At 39.5% G+C, this 24,390-nt stretch overlaps 1 protein-coding gene and 1 pseudogene across 6 annotated transcripts in view; one reads left to right on the plus strand and one right to left on the minus strand.

Annotated features, from left to right (window-relative positions):
• Positions 1–24,390, plus strand: part of MYO6 (myosin VI) — a 167,697-nt gene that overhangs the window by 595 nt on the left and 142,712 nt on the right. The gene's annotated exons all lie outside the window — the stretch shown is intronic.
• On the minus strand, positions 18,288–18,387 carry LOC112440223 (U6 spliceosomal RNA; annotated as a pseudogene).

The raw sequence follows: 24,390 nt of genomic DNA on the forward strand, positions 1-24,390 counted from the left end.
ACTTGGACACTCCGTGATAGTTTTATTTTCTCTTTTGTAAACACGCTTAAAATTCAGTGCAGGGGGAGCGCAGTTTGCTCTGAGATGTGAAGATCAAATGATACCATTAATAGTCTAATCATGTAGGAGACCAGATCGAGACTTTCTAAAGCCTTATTCTTAGTCTCTAGGTGGTCCAGTACCTTGAGTATGTTAATTTACGGATATGCTACTGAACAAGAACTTTTTTTGTTAATTTCCAAAAACTCCCTAAAACGATTAAAATGCTTAAACTCTGGGATTTTAATTTTAAGTAGGACATAATTTGATGGGGTTATTGCTAGAACATCCGTGTTTAAAAGTATTTCCATACGGTTTAAAAAATTCATTACTTTTTTTTTTTTTTTTGAGACGGAGCCTTGGTCTGTCGCCCAGGCTGGAGTGCGGTGGTGCGATTTCCGCTCACTGCAGCCTCCCCCTTGCGGGTTCAAGCAATTCTCTGCCACAGCCTCCCGAGTAGCTGGGATTACAAGCGCCCACCACCACGCCTGGCTAATTTTTTTGTATTTTTAGTAGAGACGGGGTTTCACCATCTTGGCCAGGCAGGTCTTGAAATCCTGACCTCGTGATCCATCCGCCTCGGTCTCCCAAAGTGCTGGGATTACAGGCGTGAGCCACCGCGCCTGGCCAAATATTCTTTACATCTTACCTGGCATAAAGTGATGTGGTGGAGGGATGCTTAAATCCTGATTTACAAGTATTAGTGAGAAATGAGGAGCACTGCCCTAACTTAATAGACTTAACTGTACGGGCTAAATAAGCCTCATTTTTTTTTTTTTAATGCTCTGGTGGCATAGATGCAGTGTATCTAAATAAAGTCAGAACTTGAGAGTTTTAAAAATTAACTTTTTTTTTTGAGACAGAGCCTCGCTCTGTCAGCTCACTGCAACCTCCACCTCCCAGTTTCGAACGATTGACCTCCCTCAGCCGCCCGAGTGGCTGGGACTACAGTAAGGGCGCGCCACTGCCCAGCTAATTTTTGTATTTTTAGCAGAGACGGGGATTCGCCATGTTGGCCAGGCTGGTCTCGAACTCCTGACCTCAGGTGATCCACTCGCCTCGGCCTCCCAAAGTGCTAGGATTACAGGCGTGAGCCCCCGCGCCTGGCCTGAAAATTAACACTCTTAAAATTTAGCTGAAACTTATCTTCACACCATAAAACGTGAATGTTGAACTTGGACTGGTAGTGGTCATGGTACAAAGGTTGGCGGCAAAACAGCATTTCTGTACAAATTAACTGAACTTCCTAGATGTCTTGGGTTGTGGTTTTCAAACTGGAGAATGTTTAGTGAAAAAATTACCTTTGTGCCTTTTTTCCTTAATTGTAGAAACCGCCACAAATGTTACAAAGTGGGCTATAGCCAGAGCTTGAAACCATGCTGCCGTTCAACATAGCTCACAGACTTTTATATATACAGCTCATTTTGAGTATTTTACGTTACGCAGGAATTGCATCCACTTTGGTAAACAGAAGTCATTTTAGTCTTATGTACATTTGCCCATTATTTTTGTATTTTTTGTGTGACATGCTGTTTATCATTCTCTCATCTTTGTAAGTTACATTTTTGTTTTCAGAAACCATTGTAAATGTAACAGAAGTATGAATGACATTTAAGGAAAGATCATGATTAAAAACTGTATAATATATAAAACTATATATGATATACATATATATTCTTGGTTAGTGCCTAGAAACATGAGCAAGAAAAATGTTATGAACAATTGCAATATTTAATGTAAATTAATGCAATTAAATATTGCATTAAAAACAAAAGATCGTAAATCATAACCAGTAGGGATTATCTGAAATGGATTTTTCCCTGTTTATGTTTACGTGGTCAAGTTTTAAAATAACAGTGGCCAGGAAATCTGAGAGAGGCTGAAGGCTCTGTTCTCATCCTGTTGTGACTTTGCCTGGAGTCTGTGGTGTATCATGTAGCCCATTGTTTAGACAACTGGGCTGTATCTGGGTTCCAAAATGTAGCTTTCTTTAGAAAGTTTTAAAGACTTTGACCATGTGAGGCTTGAACAAATGCAAACATCCAAACATTGAAAAAAACCCATTTTAACTTTCTGTTGATAGTTGAGACTCCATTTTTGACATGTAAAATACCAGTTTTAAGAAGAGTTTACTAACCTCTGTGTAGTTTTCATTTTTATATATTAAAATATCTAAAAATATTGGGAAGTGTTATAACTTAAATAAATCTCAGAGTTTATTTATTCTTTTTTTTTTTTTTTTCTCTGAGATGGAGTCTTGCCCTGTCATCCAGGCTGTGCAGTGGCACGATCTTGGGTCACTGCAACCTCCGTCTCCTGGGTTCAAGTGATTCTCCTGCCTCAGCCTCCTGAGTAGCTGAGATTACAGGTGCCCGCCACCACACCTGGCCAGTTTTTTATTATTATTAGAGATGGGGTTTCACCATGTTGGCCAGGCTGGTCTCAAACTCCTGAGCTCAAGTGATTTGCCTGCCTTGGCCTCCCAAAGTGCTGGGATTGCAGTTTCATAGAGTTTAATTATGATACCCATAATGAGATATTTCATAATAATTTGTGAACTGGCCCTTTACTAGTATAAGATTGTTGCACATTTATTAGGCATCTTCCATAATTGGACAGATCACAGATTGAGGGGCTTGATCTACAAAATAATTTTCTAGGCTAATGGTCTTGTCCTTTTACAGTTGAGGGAGTCTAGTCTCAAAGAATTAAATGCTTGCTCCAGAAGGGCAAAGTCTGGATTCACACCTGAGTCATTTGACCACGAAGCCCCTGTTTTTTCCACCAGAACAGTTTGCCTTGGTTTCAGTTCACTTGGTGGACTGTTTAAACCGGCAAAACTGGTATTATGTCAAAGAATGTAATTCAAGGTTTGACAAAAGCATCCAGGAGTAGATATGATAGGCCATGAATGTAGTTCTGGAACAAATTTAGAATCCTGTGTTTGTGTCTTCATTCTCAGGTTGACAGCCTTGAACAGTGATGCTGCTGCCTTCTCATTTCTCGTATAGTTCTAGGACATTATATGTATTGTGCCTGTATGTATGCTGTTAAACATATGTGTGTGTTTAACTTTGATAGGTTTGTGAGAACTAGAATTAGATCGTAATGTTCCTGGTTGGGATAGAACTTTAAAATTTTCCTCTAATGAAAAAGATAATTATTTATGCAGTAGCTATCCTTTAAATATTACATAATTAATTCTCTAATCTTGAGAGGGGGGACTCGTTTTTAGATTATGATTAAATTGTCACTTAGAAACTATTAGTACAAATCTTTTCTATGGTCTGTGGAATATCCCTTGAGCCGCAATAGACATAAATGACAACAATGAGCAAATAAGCCCATTTTCTTTGGTAACAAACTAGGAATCATGCATTTCAGCAGTAGGATGTAGTTGGGTAAATAAGCAGAAGCAACGTAGGAAGGCTGAGTTGGGTGGCTACCATTATGGATTTTTTTCATTATTTGCTTTGAACTATTAGGAATTTTGCATCTCAAGGATATTCATATTCAACTGTAAATACAAAACCACCACCTAATATAAATTAGTAATATTACTAATATAAATTGGTAATAGATCTGTGACACACACATCAAGAAGTAGAGTTAAATAAGCTTAAGTTCTCTTTTGGAGGCATTATATCTATATGCATGTATCTATGATCTATATATGTGTGTGTGTGTGTATATATATATATATATATGTTTTTTGGAGACAGAGTCTCATTCATGCCACATGCAGTGGCATGATCTCGGCTTACTGCAGCCTCCATCTCCCAGGCTCAAGTGACACTCCCACCTCAGTCTCCGGAGTAGCTGGGACCACAGGTGTATGTCACCATGCCTGGCTAACTTTTTTGTGTTTCTGGTGGAGAGGGGTTTTGCCATGTTGCCCAGGCTGGTCTTGAACTCCTGAGCTCAGATAATGTGCTGCCTCGGGCTCCCAAAGTACTGGGATTACAGGCATGAGCTACCGTGCCTTGCCGGCATTATATAATGTTCAGAGGAACCAGGATCTTTTCATTTAAAATGGTTCTGATTTTATTTGACAAATTTGAGTGGACTAGAATCTTTAAATATTTTGCAACGTCTTTCTAGTTACTATTTTCAAAAATTAGCTTATTTTTCTTATTGATTAGTGTAAGAATGACATAATGGTTTGAGAAATGACCATAAGTCCACCAAAAGTTTTCCTTGTGAGTACTGAAGCATAGAAAGTAAAACCTAAAGAAGAAATCTGGCATCTTTAGAAATCTTGCTGGTGCTAAAGAGAGAGGAAATAATTTTTTATACAGAAGGCATGTCTCAAGTGAAACCAAAACACCAAAGCACATTCCTTCAGTGTATATTCACATGGGGTAAATATGATGCTGAGTAATGTGCACAAAGGAAACTCCTGACAAAAACACAGTCATCTTTTGAGTATGTTAGGTCATTTGTTATTTCATTTGAAAATAACCTGGCTGGGGCGTGGTGGCTCACACCTGTAATCGCAGCATTTTGGGAGGCCAAGGTGGGTGGATCACCTGAGGTCAGGAGTTCAGACCAGCCTGGGCAATGTGGTGAAACCCCATCTCTACTAAAAATACAAAAATTAGCTGGGTGTGGTGGTGGGTGCCTGTAATCCCAGCTACTCGGGAGGCCAAGGCATGAGAATCACTTGAACCTGGCAGGTGGAAGTTGCAGTGCACTGAGATTGGGCCACTGCAGTCCAGCCTGGACGATTGAGTGAGACTCCGTCTCAAAAAAAAAAAAAAAAAGGAAGCCGCTGACTAACCTTTACAAGGTAATATATTTTGTGTGGCAGAATTTTTTGATTTCTGATCTATGTGGATGAACATCTTTTTCAACAGATATTTACTGAGGGCCCACTGTGTTTTAGATATGACAAGTGTGAACTGATTCCTCCCTGTGCTGGCATATCTTTGGATCCAGGAAATAGGAAGAGTTGCAGAGATATGAAAAAATAAATAGAAACCATCCATTTGAAATCCAAAGACATATACGTCAAAAGCTAATAACTTATATTTGGATGGCATTTTATTGCTTTAAAATATTTTTGTATGCATTTGGTCCTTAAAACAACTTGATGAAGTAGATTTAGTAAATTTATTCCTTTTCTACAGGTAAGGAAATGGAGACTCAAAAAATTAAAAATACTGGCTGCATGTGGTGGCTCATGCCGGTAATCCCAGCACTTTGGGAGGCTGAGGTGGGAGGATCACTTTAGCCCAGGAGTTTGAGAACAGCCTGGGCAACATGGTGAAACCCTTTCACAAAAAATATTATACAAAAATTAGCTGGGTGTGGTGGTGCACGCCTATAGTCCTAGCTGTGTAGGAGGCTGAGGTTGGAGGATCTCCTGAGCCCAAGAGGTCAAGGCTGCAGTGAGCTGTGATTGCACCACTGCACTCCAGTCTGGGTGACAGAGCAAGATCCCGTCTCTAAATAAATAAATACATTACTTAAAATTAAGTAACTTCTTCAAGGTCAATGTGGCTACTTAGAAGCATCATCTCTGTGTAGTCCCAAAGTAGTAAGTCCTCCACTTTCCCCCTGTTGCTTATGTATTTAACCTCACATTATGGCTTCAAGTCAGGTGGTTCAGGAAGTTCTGAAAAATTAGGGTCACTAAAATGGTGATTATTAAATTGTTACAGGTTATTATTTTTTAATGGAAGGTAGAAGATGAGCATGATGCATCATTATGGAGCTACTTTAACATTTTAAATCGATTGCTAGACTGAAATTGGTAATTAGCTTTTCTAGTTGGAGAATTTTTAAAGAACAATTAGTTAAAAAAAGGAAGGAGAAAAATGTGCTGGGGGAATTTTGAAAATAACTTTTATTACTTTGTGCATTGGTAGTGATCTGATAGTTACAACTGTCTTTGTAAAGACTCACTAAAGAACTGTGTGTGCGTCTGTGTTGGTTCCTTTATGTCTTCATTTATTTAAAACGTACTTGAGTGTCTACCACAGACCAGGCACTATTCTAAGTTCTAGGGATACAGTGATTACATTAAGACCAAGCCCCTGTACTGACATTTTATTGTTGTTTTGAATTAAGTTAATTATAGACTCTTCATACTAGGATGTAATCAACAGGGCTGACCCTAAAGTTGGGAAATAGGCAGTTGTCAAAATTGTGCAATTTAAAGGCTACTGCATGACTTACTTGCTCTGGAATATTCCTGACCTATCTGTCGAAGACTCCCAGACTATTGGGTTATGGCGCTGTTACCAACCTGCTTTGATAAATATAAGTATGTTCCATCATTTATCACACTTTTAGCAAAGAAAACTGAGAGAAAATAAATGGGAGCTAGAGTTGGACACGGTGATGCTTACCTGTAGTCCTAGCTACTCAGGCGGCTGAGGCAGGAGGAATGCTTGAGCCCAGGTGTTTGAGGCCAGCCTAGGCAACATAGCCAGATTCTGTCTCAAAAAAAAAAACAACAAGCAAGCAAAAAACAAATGGGACTAGGACTGATATGTTGGTGTTGTAAGAGAAGAGGTTAGCAAAGTATAATTTTAATAGCAGCTATTGTTTTTTCTTTTTTTTTGAGACGGAGTCTCGCTCTGTCACCCAGGCTGGAGTGCAGTGGTGCAATCTTGGCTCACTGCAACCTCCGCCTCTCGGGTTCAAGCGATTCCCCTGCCTCAGCCTCCTGAGTAGCTGGGATTACAGGTGCTCACGACCATGCCTGGCTAATTTTTGTATTTGTAGTAGAGATGGGGTTTCACCATGTTGGCCAGGCTGGTCTCAAACTTCTGACTTCAGGTGATCTGCCCACCTTCGCCTCCCAAACTGCTGAGATTACAGGCATGAGCCACTGTGCCTGGCCAATAGCAGCTATTGTTTATTGAGCTTTTACTACCATGTCAGATATTATGCCAAGTGAGTATTTTTGTATACATTAGCTCAATCACTGTGTCACCTCAGTGGTGTTGGTGTTATGACCTTCATTTTACAGATTAGGAAACTGAGGGGCAGAGATATTAAATTTGCTCAAGCTTATTTGGTGGTGCTGGAATTTGGGTCTCTGCTAGTACTAAGCAGGTAGTAGATACTAATGTGGAAAGAGTACTTATGTGTGGTGTGTGTGTGTGTGTATATATATACACACACATATATACACACACATATATAGTGTGTATATATGTGTATATATGTATACACACATATATAGTGTGTATATATATACACAATATATAGTGTGTATATATGTATAAGCAATATGTATTGTGTATATATGTGTATATATGTATATACAAGAGTACTTATGTGTGTTGTGTGTGTATATATATACACACATATATACACATATATTGTGTATATATGTATATAGACATATATACATATACATATATAGACATACATACATATACATATATAGACATACATACATATACATATATACACATATGTGTGTATATATGTATATAGACATATACACAATATATGTGTGTGTATGTATACACACACATATACATATAGAACATATATACATATACATATAGAACATCAGAAGTCTGTGTGTGTGTATATATATACGTATACACATATATACACACACACACACACACATAGAGACAGACTTCTGATGTTCTACTAGGATGTGTGACACATCACAGAGGTGGGCGACCTTGGTGTGGGAGTGATGGGTGTGGGGAGTCAGGATAGCTTGTTGGGTGAGGGGTGGGAATTGGGGTTGGAAGGAGATGGGAGGGTATTACTTGCCTAACTACTTGGTCGTCAGGCTTAATCCTCTCTCTGACAGCCCTGGGGTTCCAGAGTTGCGTTTAAGCACAGTGCTTTCTTGTCCAGCTCCTGGGTAAGAGGATAGGCAGACCTGAGGCAATCCTGGTTTTGTCACTCATTAACTTGGTCAAATTATTTCATTTCTCTAGGCTTCAGTTTTGTCATCTATAAAATGGAAGTAACAATATTACCTACCTGGTGTGGTTCTTATGAGGATTGAATTAGATAATAATACATGTAAAACACAGATCACACTGGCTAGCACATAGTGTACATTCATTATTATTGTTGTTACTGTGTTTTTTTTTTGTCATGTTTAATGTGGAATTTTCATCGAAAAGAAAAGCAATATATTAGTGATTTGGTTGGAATCTTGAAGTTGGCTTTTTTTTTTTTTTTCTGAGATGGAGTCTCGTTCTGTTGCCCAGGCTGGAGTGCAGTAGCGCGATCTTGGCTCACCACACCTTCTGCCTCCCAGGTTCAAGCAATTCTCCTGCCTCAGCTTCCCGAGTAGCTGGGACTACAGGCGCGTGCCACCATGCCCAGCCAATTTTTGTATTTTTAGTAGACACGGGGTTTCACTATGTTGGCAAGCTTCCCTTTTGATTGATGTGCAAACTGGAATTAGAGAACTACTAGCTTAAACTTTTTCTTTATCTTTTGGTTAGGGAGGGCTTCAACAAGATTAACGACAATTTGCTTGGGTTAACCAGGCAGTATGTGGTAGAGGGAAGTGAAATATGTTACCAGAATCTCTTCATTGACTTTTTTTTTAAGCTTATTTGGGGCTTATAGCATTGTATGGAGAAGATAATGCAGTGTTAAATTTCGCACCTAAATTAAATTGTAATGATTGTTTCAGCTTTTTGTTTGTTTGTTTGTTTGAGATGGAGTCTCGCTCTATCACCCAGGCTGGAGTGTAGTGTTGCCATCTCAGCTCACTGCAAGCTCCGCCTCCTGGGTTCACGCCATTCTCCTGCCTCAGCCTCCCAAGTAGCTGGGACTACAGGCTCCCGCCACCACGCCCAGCTAATTTTTCTTATTTAGTAGAGATGGGGTTTCACTGTGTTAGCCAGGATGGTCTTGCTCTCCTGACCTCGTGATCTGCCCGACTTGGCCTCCCAGAGTGTTGGGATTACAGGTGTGAGCCACCGCGCCTGGCCTGTTTCAGCTTTTTAACTAGCTTCATTTGGAGGTGATTAGTTAATATTAGTTAAAATTGTTAATTTTTAACGATTATACAAATAGTAAAAATGTATAAATACATGTTTGTATAGATCTTTTTTTTTTTTTTTGAGATGTAGTCTCACCCTGTTGCCCACGCTGGAGTGCAGTGGCATGATCTCAGCTCACTGCAATCTCCCCCTCCCAGGTTCAAGCGATTCTAATGTCTCAGCCTCCTGAGTAGCTGGGATCACAGGCATGTGCCACCATGCCCGGCTAATTTTTGTATTTTTAGTGGAGATGGGGTTTCACCATGTTGGCCAGGCTGGTCTCGAACTCCTGACCTCAGCTGAGCCACCCGCCTCAGTCTCCCAAAGTGCTGGGATTACAGGAGTGAGCCACAGCGCCCGGCCGTTTCTATAGATCCGGTCATTTCTATAGATCTTAAAAACTTTTAAAAACTTAGATTTCTTTAGATAATGTGCTGTTGAATAATCAGACTTGGCATTGTTAGTCATATCAGGCAAAGCCCCAAAAGGAAGGAGATTTTACCCCTGGTGGTTCACATGAAGAGGCTATTTGCAGAGGTTAGAGAACAAACAAGTGTGGTAAAGCGCTCAGGGATTAGAAACAGTAAGAAACTCTTAGTTCTCCAGAAATTAACAGAGCAGAAAGCTGGCATTGTGGAGGAGGGCTAGAGGGAGCTGCGGTTTTGAAGCAGGAGGGGCGTGAAGGGAGGTTCCCTGATCTCTCTTCCCTCTTTGAGTCTCCACCGGTGACTTACTTTACTAGAACCCAGCTGGGGAGCCCAGGTGATTTTTTTTTTTTTAAAGCTCATTCTCCCAGTGCAAGAGCAGAGAAAGAATTGAGGATGCGAAGGAGCAAATGGGGATTAACTAGGACATTATTTAGAACCTTTGGGGATTTGTAGCATTTCCTTGGTACATTTAAAAAAAAAACTTGTAGCATTGTGATACATCTGCAAAATACTTGGGACTAATTGTTTTATACATGCTTTCAGAAATAGTTTAATCACTTTCTCATTTAACTGAACAATTATTTTAGGAAATTTTGATGATCCATATAACCCAACAAGAAACATAATCTAGGTCTGTTAACACAAAGCACTTTTGTTAATATGCTGTTATACTTTGCTGAGGTTTTCTGAAATTTTCTTCACTAGGCAGTCCTGGTTTAATGGAATACATGTTTCTTTCATTAAAAATCTTTAGTGACTAAATTAAAAATATTTTGGCAATAAGTCTTTCGCTTTTCTGGAATTTATACTTGTATTCACCTGGAATTTTTTTTTTGACAGCAAGAGCACTAGAACATAGTGTTGATATGGTAATAGTTCATAGAAGCAAGACTATTGGGAAATAGTTGTTTGTCCTTCCCAAGTCCTTTTGAGGACACATTAAATTTCTGTATAAATCTGTTGCAGTTTGCTGTTATCTTGCAGTTGCTGATATTTTGCTAATGCCAATTTTACCTAGTTAATCTTAGTTCTGGCAAAAAGTTTGTGGTCTTTATTTTGGATAGATTCCTTAGGGGTTACTAAAGAAAAGGATTTCTCTTCTTAAAGAGATGGTATGAAGGATTCTAGGGATATAAGTAATACTCCCCCCAAAACAATTAGATTATGACTTATATTTTCTTTCTTCTATTGAGGATTCCAGGGAAAAAGAAGTACAAGATCTTACTCAGATTAAGAAGCAGCTAGAGAGGGCCTTGTTTATGACCTCCAGAAAAGGAAGAGCCGTATTGTGCAGGGTTGAGCAGATTAATAAACATCTGGCTGAGAGAATTTAGCATACAAATAAAGTATACCTCTGGATATAAATGTTATAACTGAGTTAAAAAAAACCAAATATGTTTCCCAGCTTGTCTTTTTTAGAGAGTATGGTGAAAATGAGAAACAGGTTTGGAATGAACTGAATAACACCTGTGGTTGGAAACTAACCATTTAGATATTTTCTCTGTAAGTAGGCTTTTTTTTTTTTAAAGGAGTGATTTTTCAAACTTTTGTGGGATCTTCTAAAAACATATTGTTTATTTGGATTTGACACTGATGGAATCAGTATCCCGCAGGAGATATTTGAGGCTCTTAGTTTTTCCATGTTGTATTCTTTGAATTTCCTTGATTTGAGGATTGAGTTATTCCAGAGAGAACTTTTCTCTTCTTCCTTGTTATTTTTTTTCTAAAATTAGATGAACCAGCTGTGTTTTGGTTTGTGGGCATGATTTGCTGTCTGTTATCCTTTTGGTCTTAGTATCTGGGGGAAGAACAAAGAACCTGTGTGTGTTTTGAAGAGGAATATATTAGTTTCTCTGCTCTTCTTGTTCATCCTGGTTGATCTTTAAGATGAGAAGAATGAAGAAAATACTTTATGTACTTATTATTCTTGTGTTTGATATTTCAAACAAAACTGTGGCTTGTATTGGCCACTGAGATGATGGAGAAAACAGGTGAATGTAAAGTGAAAAACTAGTCATCATGTATTCAAATGGCTAATTGAAGAGGTTTATGTTAAAGGTTTTCTTTCAAGTATGGGAGGAGGGAAAAGAAGGATGGAAATTGAATGAGTTTGACCATATGACCAGCTGTCACGACAGATGTTTTAGCAACCAGGAAATATTTATTTCAATCAGAATTTAATTTTATATTTTATAGGGATGCATTCTACTAATAAGCCTTATTTTTTGGAAGGAAAGTGAGGATAAGTTAGGAATTTATAAACCAATTTGGTGATTTTAGTAAGTCATTAGTAAAAATGGAGATAGCCTGGTGGCTGCATATAGTGATGCTAGTATGTTAGAAAATGGGCTGTTAGAACACACACACACACACACACACACACACACACACACACACAGACACATTTTTTTTTTTTCTTTTTGCCAAATGTGCAACTGTATACAGAGGGCTATTATTTATTAAAGGTGTGTTTCTGGAACTGGCCCAGAATGTCGTGGACTTTAGTCCTGTTTTCTAGGATTCTGCTATTTGGTATATAACACTGATATAGGTTAGTATTTTCAGAACATGTGGACAACAGAGTAGGTCAGCATGATTGAACAGTGAAAGGTTTATGTCAGATGGGTTCGGGGTGGCAGTATATTGTAATGATGGATTGAATGAGTGATCTAAAATCATCCTAGCACAGTATAATTGTAACAATTCTTTTTTTTTTTTTTTTTTAAGACAGAGTCTCACTCTGTCGCCCAGGCTGGAGTGCAGTGGCGTGATCTCGGCTCACTACAAGCCCCGCCTGCCAGGTTCACGCCATTCTCCTGCCTCAGCCTCCTGAGTAGCTGGAACTACAGGCGTCAGCCACCATGCCCAGCTAATTTTGTGTTTGTATTTTTAGTAGAGACAGAGCGTCACCATGTTAGCCAGGATGGTCTTGATATCCTGACCTCATGATCCGCCTGCCTCGGCCTCCCATAGTGCTGGGATTACAGGCGTGAGCCACTGTGCCCCCGGCCATAATTATAACAATTCTTGAGGGCCAATTATATGCTGTCACTTTGAGTGTTTTGCAGTTATTTTCTCATTTAATTCTCACATTGACCCTATGAGGTGACTATTCTTATTATTCTATTTTATAGCTGAGAGAGCTGAGGTCTAAGTAACTTGAGAAGGTGATAGATGTAGTAAGGAGTAGAGTCAAAAGATGCTTCCAGGCGGTCTGGCTCTAGAGTCTTTGCTCCACTTAGAATTCTAAGCTTGCTTTTTCTGTGTGCTCTTTTAAACACTCAGAGCTTTGAAAATCAAAGAGTTAATCTTTTCTGTTTTTATCTCCCTACACAAACAGTAGTAAAATGGTGACATTCGTGCATCTATGGCCCACTCTCAAGTCCAGGGAAGACAGTTCTGTGATACCCACTTCCCTTCTGAGCCAGACTCACCCTCAGATTTCTGCTCTGCGCAGGGCTCCAGCCTCCCCTGCCAGTGGATGAGAGAGGGGAGACCTCCTAGACCCAAATCTAAGCCATTGTCTGCAGCTCTTGTCTTTTAAACCTCTTAACAACTACCTGTTTTAGTTATATACCTGTTATAATTACATACTTAATGTATGTGCCTTAAGCAAATGTATTCCTGTAAAGTTTTATGTAAATAATGAATTTAAGTGTAATTTAATTTTTTTTTTTGTAGAGATGGGGGTCTTACTGTGTTGCCCAGGCTGGTATTGAACTCCTGGTCTCAAGTGATCCTCCTGCCTTGGCCTCCCAAAATGCTGAGATTATAGGCATGAGCCACTGCATCTGACCTGTAATTTTTTTTTTTTTTTTTTTTTGAGACGGAGTCTCACTCTGTTGCCCAGGCTGGAGTGCAGTGGCGTGATTTCGGCTCACTGCAACCTCCACCGTCTGAGATCAAGCGATTCTCCTGCCTCAGCCTCCTGAGTAGCTGGGATTACAGGCGCCTGCCACGCCTGGTTAATTCTTGTATTTTCTTAGTAGAGACGGGGTTTCACCATCTTGGCCAGGCTGGTCTTGAACTCCTGACCTCATGATCCACCCACCTTGGTCTCCCAAAGTGCTGGGATTACAGGCGTGAGCCACTGTGCCCGGCATAATTTTTTTATTATTCTGGGAAAGCTTCCTATTTAAAGGGTCCCAGTGATAATTTCTTTTGTAAAGAGGAGAATCTTTGTATAAAACAAATGATTGTTTCCTAGATTATATTAATAAAATATGGATTTTTCACACATTACTTTTGCATAAACATAGTTCTAGCTAAATACATATTTGATATAAACATGCCAAAATGAAATTTGATCTTATATTGTGCTTCATATTACTAATAAAAAAGGATTGAATAATAGTTTTTTCCTTGAATAAATGTCATTTGTTGGATTTGCACTAAAATGTGCTTTTGTAGGCTTATCTACAGTAAGAATAATATTCTTTTAGGCAGTAGGTTGAGGTTCAATATGTAACACAATAGTATATTATTTTGTTATAAAATTCATTAGGTAAATGCTAGAGTTCTACTTAAGTGCCAAAATCAGTATTTTATGATTCTGAAATAAATTATCTGAAAATAACAAAGTTTAGAGAGATAACTTAAAAACTTACAGTTGAAAGACAAACTACTCTTTGAAAAAAATATTTTTCTGTAACACCAGGTAAAATACTTATTTCCTGTAGTTAATATAATGCTAATGAGGTCTTGATCCCAGATCATTGTAATTTGTGCTGTGTCCCTAAACACTCAACAGTGACTACTCTGTAACCTAATTAATAGATCCAGTGGCCTCATTTAGAGCATTATTCTTTTCCAACCTCTTCATCTATTTCTTTTTTTGTTTTTTAGAGATAGAGTCTCACTCTCATCCTGGCTGGACTGCATTCGTACCATTATAGATCATGGCAGCCTCAAACTCCTGGGCTCAAGTGATCCTCCACCTCAGCTTCCCAAAGTGCTGGGATTATGGATGCGGGCCACCATGCCTGGTCTCTAAACTCTTACTGTGTGATTCAAAATCCTTTTTGACCTATCTTGCCCCACTTTTTCACTATAGCACTCATCACACCTGTGCCATTCTCCTTCGCTCCAGCCCCGTTGGCCTCTTCCCCAAACGTGTCCCCATTCTCCTTTCTCCTTAGTCTTGTTCAAACAAACCCTTTGTCTGGAGTGCACTTTTCTTTAGTCATTCTTACCCATCTTTCACTACCTGCTTGAATTAAATCTTTGAAAGTAGCCACCCCAAATTTACTATTTGGAATTATACTGGTATTATAATGTACATCAAAGGTTCTGTGATGTATGTGTATCTTCTTTCATTCTTGTCTACTCTACCTAGATTGTGAATTACTGGAGGGTATAAACTGCCTAGCGAGGGGCTTTGTAAGGTTTTTTTTTGATCAGTGGATCTCAGGTCTCAGGACTCTTTTACACACTTAAAAATTACTGAAGACTGCGTATTTTGTTTATGTGGATTATATCTATTGATATTCACTGTATTAGAAATTTAAAAATGATTTGATCCAGGCCAGGCACTTTGAGAGGCTGAGGCAGGCAGATCACTTGAGGCCAGGAGTTCAAGACCCGCCTAGCCAACATGGTAAAACCCTGTCTCTACTAAAAATACAAAAAATTAGCCGGGCGTGGTGGCAGGCACCTGTAGTCCCAGCTACTCGGGAGGCTGAGGCAGGAGAATGGCGTGAATCCAGGAGGTGGAGCTTGCAGTGAGCCGAGATCATGCCACTGCACTCCAGCCTGGGCGACAGAGCTAGACTCCGTCTCAAACAAACAAAAAAAAAAAAGAGAGAGACTTGAAGGTCAGATAGCTAACCACTGGCAGAACTGAAAGATAATTCATAAGTCTCTTAGTTTGGAGTTCATTTTTCCTGTCAGTATTGTGCAGTTAAAAAATTTAGAGGTAATTTCACATATAAGGCTATGACTAAAAAAAAAGTTTTTTTTTTTTTTTTTTTTTTTTGAGACAGAGTCTCGCTCTGTCACCCAGGCTGGAGTGCAGTGGTGCAATCTCAGCTCACTGCAACCTCCACCCCCTGGGTCCAAGCGATTCTCGAGCCTCAGCCTCCCAAGTAGCTGGGACTACAGGTGCACACTACCACGCCTGGCTAATTTTTGTATTTTTAGTAGAGATGGGGTTTCACCATGTTGACCAGACTGGTCTTGAATTCCTGACCTCAAGTGATCTGCCTGCCTCAGCCTCCCAAAGTGTTGGGATTACAGGCATGAGCCACTGCATCTGGCCAAAAATAAACATTTCTTTTTGTGCTATAATAAAATTCTGTAGGGAAGAAATTTCTGAACTCTTACCCAGTGCTCTAGAATCAAGTTTCATCTATTTGTTTCACCTCTTAAAAAAAAAATTACCAGAAGTGATGGCATGTGCATCTAGTCCCACCTACTCAGGAGGCTGAGGTGGGAGGATTGCTTGAACTCAGGAGTTTGAGGCTGCAGTGAACTATGATCATGCCACTGCACTGATACAGCAAGAACTTCAAAAAAAAGAAAAGGCTAGGCTCAGTGATTTATGCCAGCAATGCAACACTTTGGGAGGTTGAGGTGGGAGGATCATTTGAGCCCAGGAGTTTAAGACCAGTCTGGACAACATAGCAAAACCTCTCTACTAAGAATAAAAAAAAGGTTAGCTGGGCGTGGTAGGTGTGTGCCTGTAGTTCCAGCTATTTTGGAGGCTGAAGTGGGAGGATTGCTTGAGCCTGGGAGTTTGAGATGGCAGTGTGATATAATTGCACCACTGAACTTCAGCCTGGGCAACAGAGTGAGACTCTGTCTCAAAGAAAAAAGCAGGCTGGGCATGGTGGCTCACACCTGTAATCCCAGCACTTTTGAAGGCCGAGGCGGGCAGATCACTTGAGGCCAGGAGTTCGAGACTATCCTGGCCAACATGGCGAAACCCCGTCTCTACTAAGAATACAAAAGTTAGCTGGGCGGGGTGGCGGGTGCCTGTAATCCCAGCTACGTGGGAGGCTGAGGCAGGAGAATCGCTTGAACCCAGGAGGTGGAGGTTGCAGTGAGCAGAGACCACACCATTGTGCTCCAGCGTGGGCAAAAGAACTAGACTCTGTCTCAAAAAAAAGAAAAAAAGAAAAAAACTAGTAGACAGTATAACCTACACATATATGTGTGTGTGTGTATATTATATATATATATACACATACAGATATATACACTTAAAAATTAATACAGTATTCTAACATAAAGGAAAGTTATTAAATTATTAATTATAGTAATTACATTAATATATTGTTTATTTCAGTTTGTGAAGGTGCAGGCAGTCCTTTACTACAAGGCAGAATAAAGTAGTCAGATGCTACTAACATCTACATGTAGAATAATCATGAATGCAGCAGCTGTAAATTAGACTAATATGCAAGTATTGTAATTGGTGACTCAACTATCTTTATTAGCATTGCTCTATAATGTGATTTTTCCAGCATGATGAACACCTTTTGGTAAAGTTCCAAATAAAGGACAGTCTTCTTTCAATTTATGTGTTATTGTATGTTTTTTAGTCAGTGTGTGTTAAAGCAATGCAAAAATATTTTAAATATATGTACACATATATTGGATTAGATTCTGGGCTTACCTATGTTCTCCTCTGAATTTGCTGTTCATTTTACCTTCTGTACATCATTAGTGGCATCACAATAATTTGAAAATTTGAAATAAAAAGTTCTTGGCCCATACCCACAGGAGCTGGATCAGTTTGTAGCATCCTCACAGACATTTGTGCTGGCTGCAGTATTTTTATTTTTTTGTGTCATCTTCCTCAATTCATTCTTTTTTTTTTTTTTGAGATGGAGTCTTGCTCTGTCGCCCAGGCTGGAGTGCAGTGGCACAATCTTGGCTCACTGCCACCTCTGCCTCCCAGGTTCAAGTGATTCTCATGCCTCAGCCACCTGAGTAGATGAGATTACAGGCGTGCACCACCACGCCCAGCTAATATTTTGTATTTTTAGTAGAGATGAGTTTTACCATGTTGACTAGGCTGGTCTCGAACTCCTGGCCTCAAGTGATCTGCCCATCTTGGCCTCCCAGAGTGTTGGGATTACAGCCGTGAGCCACTATGCCTGGCCCTCAATTTATTCTTGAGTGTTGCATTCCTGTCTTTAAGTGAGACACTGAAGCTTTTACATTCTGAATAATAATACATATAAATAAATAATAAGAATGAATATAAAATTAATGTTTCATTTAAAGTGATGTAAATGAGAAACTATAATAGTTATAAATAGTATATGGTTCATAAATACACATGATTTACAAATTCCTTTTTTTTTTTTTTTTTTTTGAGGCCGAGTCTCACTGTTGCCCAGGCTGGAGTGCGGTGGCATGATCTCAGCTCATTGCAGTCTCTGTCTTCCGGGCTTAAGCGATCCTCCCACCCCAGCCTCTGAGTAACTGAGACTACAGGTGCGCACCACCACACCCGGCTAATTTTTGTATTTTTGTAGTCAGGCTTTTGCCATGTTGCTCAGGCTGGTCTCTTAACTTCTGAGCTCAAGCCATCTGCTTGCCTTGGCCTCCCAAAGTGCTGGGACTTCAGGTGTGAGCCGTTGCCCCTGGCCACAAATTCTATTCTTAAGCAATTAAATTGGTGGAAATTTCTTGCATTTAAAAAAAATGAATTTACTACAGAAATTATATTTTGCCTCCCAAAACACTTTCACCATTTTTAAAAATAATGAAATAAGGTTTGTTGCCCAGGTTGGTCTTAACTCCGGGTATCAAGTGATTCTCCTGCCTCAGCCTCCTAAGTAGCTGGGATTACATGTTGGAAGAGCTGCCCAGTGTGTCTGCAATAATAAAAAAGAAACTGAAACATTTTACCAGTTTGCATTTGCCCAGGAGCTATGGTGATCTTCTTTGAGTCCTTCCAATTTTAGTATATGTGCTCCCAAAGTGAGCACCTCTCAGTGTTTTTATGGCTGTATCTATTGCAGAATGCATAAATAACTTTTTAACCTGTAGTTTTAGAATATTTGGGTGTTAATAATCTGATCTATTTTACACCTGAATTTAAATACAAGATTTTTAAAAATTTCACAAAAGAGTTTTCCTCCAAGTGTAAATAATTCATTTTATTTTATTTTATTTTATTTTATTTTATTTTATGAGATGGAGTCTTGCTCTATCACCCAGGCTGGAGTGCAGTGGTGTGATCTCGGCTCACTGCAACCTCCGCTTCCTGGGCTCATGTGATTCTCCTGCCTCAGCCTCCCGAGTAGCTGGGACTACAGGCGCCTGCCACTATGGCTGGCTAATATTTTGTATTTTTAGTAGAGATGGGGTTTCACCATGTTGGCCAGGTTGGTCTCAAACTCCTGACCTTAAGTGATCCACCAGCCTCTGACTCCCAAACTGCTGGGATTACTGGTATGAGCCACTGTGCCTGGCCAATAATTCATTTTAATACCTTCAAGGGATAGTGAGTTTGGGAATAAGCAAAGGGAGTAGCCAATTATTGCTGTAAAATATATGAACTATATATGAACTATTTTGCCATAGAGAATGTATTAGTCTGGTTTTTGCGTTGCTGTAAAGGAATGCCTGAGACTGAGTAATTTATAAAGAAAAGAGGTTTAATTGGCACAGGGTTCTGTAGGATGTAGAAGCATGGTACCAGCATCTGCTTCTGGTGAGGGCCTCAGGAAGCTTACTGTCATAGTGAAAGACAAAGGGAGAGAGGTTGTTGTCACATGGTGAGAGTGGCAGCAAGAGAAAAAGGAGGGAAGTGCCACACTCTTTTAAACAACCAGATTTCTTGTGAACTCAGAGCGAGCACTCACTCATTTGTGGGGGTGGCACCAAGCCATTCATGAGGGATCTGCCTGCATGCCTGAAACACCTCCCATCAGGTCCCATCTCTAACATCGGAGGCCACATTTCAACATGAGATTTGGAGGGAGCAAATGTCCAAACCATATCTTTCCACCAAATCTCATGTTCTTTTCACATCGTAAAATACAATCATCCCTTCCCAAAAGTCCCTCAAAGTCTTAACTCATTCCAGCAAGACCAAAGTCCTAAGTCTCATCTGAGACTCATCTCCTTCCACCCATGAGCCTGTAAAATCAAAACAAGTTATTTACTTCCAAGATACAGTGAGGGTACAGGCATTGGGTAAGCATTCCCATTCCAAAAGGGAGGAATTGGCTAAAAGAAAGGGGTTATAGGCCCCTGAAACCCAACAGGGCAGTCATTAAATCTTAAAGCTTTAAAATAATCCCCTTTGACTCTGTGTTCCACATCCAGGGCACACTGGTGCAAGTCGTGGGCTCCCAAGGTCTCGGGCAGCTCCACTCCCTCTGCTGCTCTCAAGAATAGAATTGAGTAGGCTGGGCGCGGTGGCTCATGCCTGTAATCCCAGCACTTTGGGAGGCCGAGGTGGGTGGATCACGAGGTCAGGAGATCCATCCTGGCTAACACGGTGAAACCCGTCTCTACTAAAAATAGGAAAAATTAGCTGGGCATGGTGGCACACGCCTGTAATCCCAGCTACTTGGGAGGCTGAGGCAGGAGAATTGCTTGAACCTGGGAGGCAGAGGTTTCAGTGAGCTGAGATCGTGCCATTGCACTCTGGCCTGGGCTACACGGTGAGACTCTGTCTCAAAGAAAAAAAAAAAAAAAGAATAGAGTGCCTGTGGCTTTTCCAGGTTCAGGATGCAAACTGCTAGTGGCTCTATCATTCTCACTTCTGGAGGGCAGTGGCCCCCTTCTCACAGCTCCAGTAGGTGGTGCCCTGGTGGGGACTCTGTGGGGGCTCAGACCCCACATTTCCCTTCCGCACTACCCTAGTAGATTTCTCTGTTAGGGCTTCTCTTGCTTCGTCTTCTTGCTTCTGCTCTCACCATGTAACACCACCCACTCTCCCTTTGCCTTGCACTATGATTGTAAGCTTCATGAGGCCCTTTCCAGAAGCAGATGCTGCAGCCCTGCTTATACAGCCTGCAGGACTGTGAAGCAATTGAAACTCTTTTCTTAAAAGTTATCCTGTGTCAGGTATTCCTTCATAGCAAGGTAAAAACAGACCAACACAGAGAGATTGTTATAAAGATACAAAGAGAAATTCCGTAATGAGATACTTAGTTGAAAACAGCCAGAAGTAATGTTCTCATGTTGTTTATTATATATAGTATTTGTTGCTCTGTATGTGGTATTGAAACTTCTAAACTAACCTCCTTTAGGTTTGTTTGTTCGTTTTGAGACAGAGTCTCACTGTGTTGCCCAGGCTGGAGTGCAGTGGCATGATCTTGGCTTATTGCAACCTCCGCCTCCCGGGTTGAAGCGATTCTTTTGCCTCAGCCTCCTGAGTAGCCGGGATTACAAGCTTGCACCACCATGCCTGGCTAATTTTCGTATTTTTAGTAGACATGGGGCTTCGCCATGTTAAATAGCCTGGTCTTGAACTCCCGACCTCAGGTGATCCACCAGCCATGGCCTCCCAAAGTGCTGGGATTACAGGTGTGAGCCAGTGCCCTTGGCCTCATTTAGTTTTATAGGCATTTTCCAATGACCATTGTTTGTGTAATTGAAAGCCAGATGTCTTTTAACTGATTTATATTTCCTGATTATTTGATGTCACATTGGCAATTTAGTTGAATCTTGATGGATAACAGTATAAATATTTTGATGTTGTTGACGAGGATAGTATTGATAGCTTACCCCAAGACGCATGTATAAGCTATAAGATAACAGCACTTTTTTCTTTTCTTTTTTTTTCCCCCCCTGAGATGGTCTCACTTTGTTGCTTAGGCTGGAGTGCAGTGATGCAAACACAGTTCATTGCAGCCTCGACCTCCTGGGCTCAAGTGATCCTCCCGCCTCAGCCCCCAAGTACCTGGGACTAGAGGCTCATGCCACCGCGCCTGCCTAATTTTTGTATTTTTTGTAGAGACAGGGTTTCATCATGTTGTCCAGGCTTGTCTCAAACTCCTAAGCTCAAGTGATCTGGCCGCCTTGGCCTCCCAAAGTGCTGGAACTACAGGTGCCAGCCACTGCATCCAGCCCAGAAATTTTCTTAATAAAAAGGATTCTTCAAAGGGTTTTTTTAGTGGCCTCCACTAAATTGTGTGTATAACTCCCAGGAGTTTAATTAATAAACAAAAGGAAAAGAGTGAATATGTGTTTTAACTCAAGGTACATTTATCTGTAGTTGTTCCTCATCAAAACTGCAGTAACTGTATTTAGATATTAGATGCTAAATGTATTTCTCTCTAAATAGAGTTTAGAGAGAAAAAATCAGCTACACAAAGATAGATCCTAAACAATTAAGAATCCTCCCAAATTTTAAAAGACAGTATGATGAAATCTTTCCCTTACTCCTGTTCGCAGTATAAATGAGATTGAGGTTGACTTTCTGAATAATTATTTACAGGAAAACAATAGAATTCACACTTGATACTGTGAGAAGTCAAATAATAGAATTCTAGGGTTGAGATACCTGTGCTACAGCTTAAACCATTAAGTCCCGTATCTCGGAGGGTGGTATTTGTCAGTACTTTTTCAAAGATCCCCAGGTAGTTCCAATCTGCAGTTCAATTACTTACCTTTTTTAAAAATTAAATCTTTGTAAGTAAAACTTTCTTGTCAGGTGTTGAGGAAACTCTTGGTAACCAGAATGTTTTAAAAATTTAGTTTTTGTGTACTAATTTTTAAAATGTATGGTATCTTGTGGAGGAGTTACAAAAGTAGAACACTCTCTGGGATAGAGACTTAAGAATTATTTAAAATTATTAAAATGGTACACTTGATACAAAATTTGAAAGTAGAAATTAATTCTGTTGAAACTAATACTGTTGAGTCTACTTTTCTGTTTCTGGCCTACAGTATCTAAACCACTCTAAACAGGTCACTCACTTGTTTTATCCTTATTTTAATGAGCTTCTGAGATGAAGTTTCTGTAACCTCTTTTTGTCTCCTGTTTGTCACAAAGATTCTTCATGTCTTACCTAAATTGCTTTGTTTACATTCTATGTTCGGAGATGTAGGTAGGCCATTTGATCATTGATGTGAGTATACACACTCATACACTATCCCCCACCCCCGTCGCACAGTTTAAAGCCTTCTCATTCGCGTAGATAATTTTGTAAGTCTGAATAGCCTAATTTAGATAAACTTTCTTCGTAGTTCAATTAGAAAACTCTCCCTTTTGAGTGCTTGGTTAGGTTTTAATATAAAGGAAACATTTTACATTAGGAATCATTGTTTTACTAACCTTACTGACAAAAAGAAATAGTGATGAGGAAATGACTAAAACCAGTTCAGACAGTATTGAGCATCCAGATACTACAACGGTTGAGAACAGACGGGACTAAGAACACATGTGGAGAAGTCAGCTCTGAAAAGAGTTTTGGATCACCTTCAGGTATAGGTGGATGAAGTTACCGATGTGTTTTCAGTTGGAGAGGCAGTGTTGAGGAATTTTATACCTATTGTGTTGTATTTTTCTGTCAGGTAGGCATTAAGTCATCTTGATTTTCTGTAGGATGGAGATAATATTGGGCCCTTCAATGAAGTGCTAAAGTTTTGAGATAGTATTTGAACTGTGTTGGTGATCTTTATAATTTTAGTAAATATACTTATTATTAAAGCATATTGTTCAATTATCTTGTTCAAATAATTGGATTTTTAAGTGTATTTACTTGACTTTTTAGGAAATGTTTAAATTGATTCTGTGAGGTAGGAAAGTGACTATAGGTTTATCTATATGTGTTTCTGATAGTCAAAAAAAGATGAAGTAATTGTCATAATTGTGACATAGAATCCATTAGAAGTGAAATAATATAGTTGGTGCAAATACTATGCTAGTGATAAACATGAGTGGTGAGAATGAAACAGATTCTTCCCAATTTGAAATTTCATATTCTGGTAGGCAGGCTGTTTACATGTGAGGATATTTTTCACACTTGATTGAATTCTCCAAATTTTATATAAAATAATGAGTATCCAATTATGATCAGTAGTAAATAAAAAGTGGAATGTTTGACTTAACACTCAACTCTGCAGCTGAACCATTGTGGAGAAACTAAGGTTCGGAATGACAGCCACACAAGTTAGAGAAGATTTTAGGAAACTGGAATTGATTACCTTGAAAGAAATAAGACTAATGAGGTGATTCAGACATGTTTCAAATGCAGAAGGTAGTGATCATGTATCAATCAGTATTTTTTGGTGAAAACAGTAGAAGGCTTGATCTTCAGCTGCATTCAGAGGGATTTTAGACTAGTTTGTTAGTTTATTCATTGAGAGTTGTTTGCCTGCTATGTAGAGGCACAATGCCAGGATTGAGAGATGGATTTGTGAGCAGTACAGACACAGTCCCACCATCATCAAGCTTATGTTCCAGTAGGGAGATGGACATTAAACAACCTTTTATCATATGGTTATGCTTCAGTGGAGAAGTTCTGTGGGTGCTATGAAACCATATTAGAGAGGAAAGATGTGAGAAAGAGCAGTGTAAGATGGTGGCAAAACATTAGGATGGGTGACGGAATACCTCTGTGAACTAATCAGGCCTCTTTAAAAATTCACCCTTCCCAAACTACAAAATCAACTTATTTGTTCATTGTGGAAAATCCACAAGACCAAAATGAAGTGAATAAGAATCTTTGATATTTCTATTACATAGAGATAATCACTAGTTTTTTAGAAGGCCTTAAAAATTAAATGCATTTTCATCTTTATAAGGTGACTGGGAAATTTCATTTCTAGACCTGGAATTTATGGTTGTTGTTTCTCTGACTAATGCTGCTGTATCAAGAAGAGTAATTATCAAAATGATATTACTGTAACACCTTGCTATAGCCCCACTTAATAATTGCTTGATGAATTATGTAAATGAATGTTCATTCATAGTCCAAAGCAAATAGTTTTTTGAGATGTTAAATATAACAGGTAATATAAATGCTTTT

This window comes from Pan paniscus, chromosome 5 (assembly GCF_029289425.2).
Source record: "Pan paniscus chromosome 5, NHGRI_mPanPan1-v2.0_pri, whole genome shotgun sequence".
In the NCBI taxonomy this organism is placed as follows: domain Eukaryota; kingdom Metazoa; phylum Chordata; class Mammalia; order Primates; family Hominidae; genus Pan; species Pan paniscus.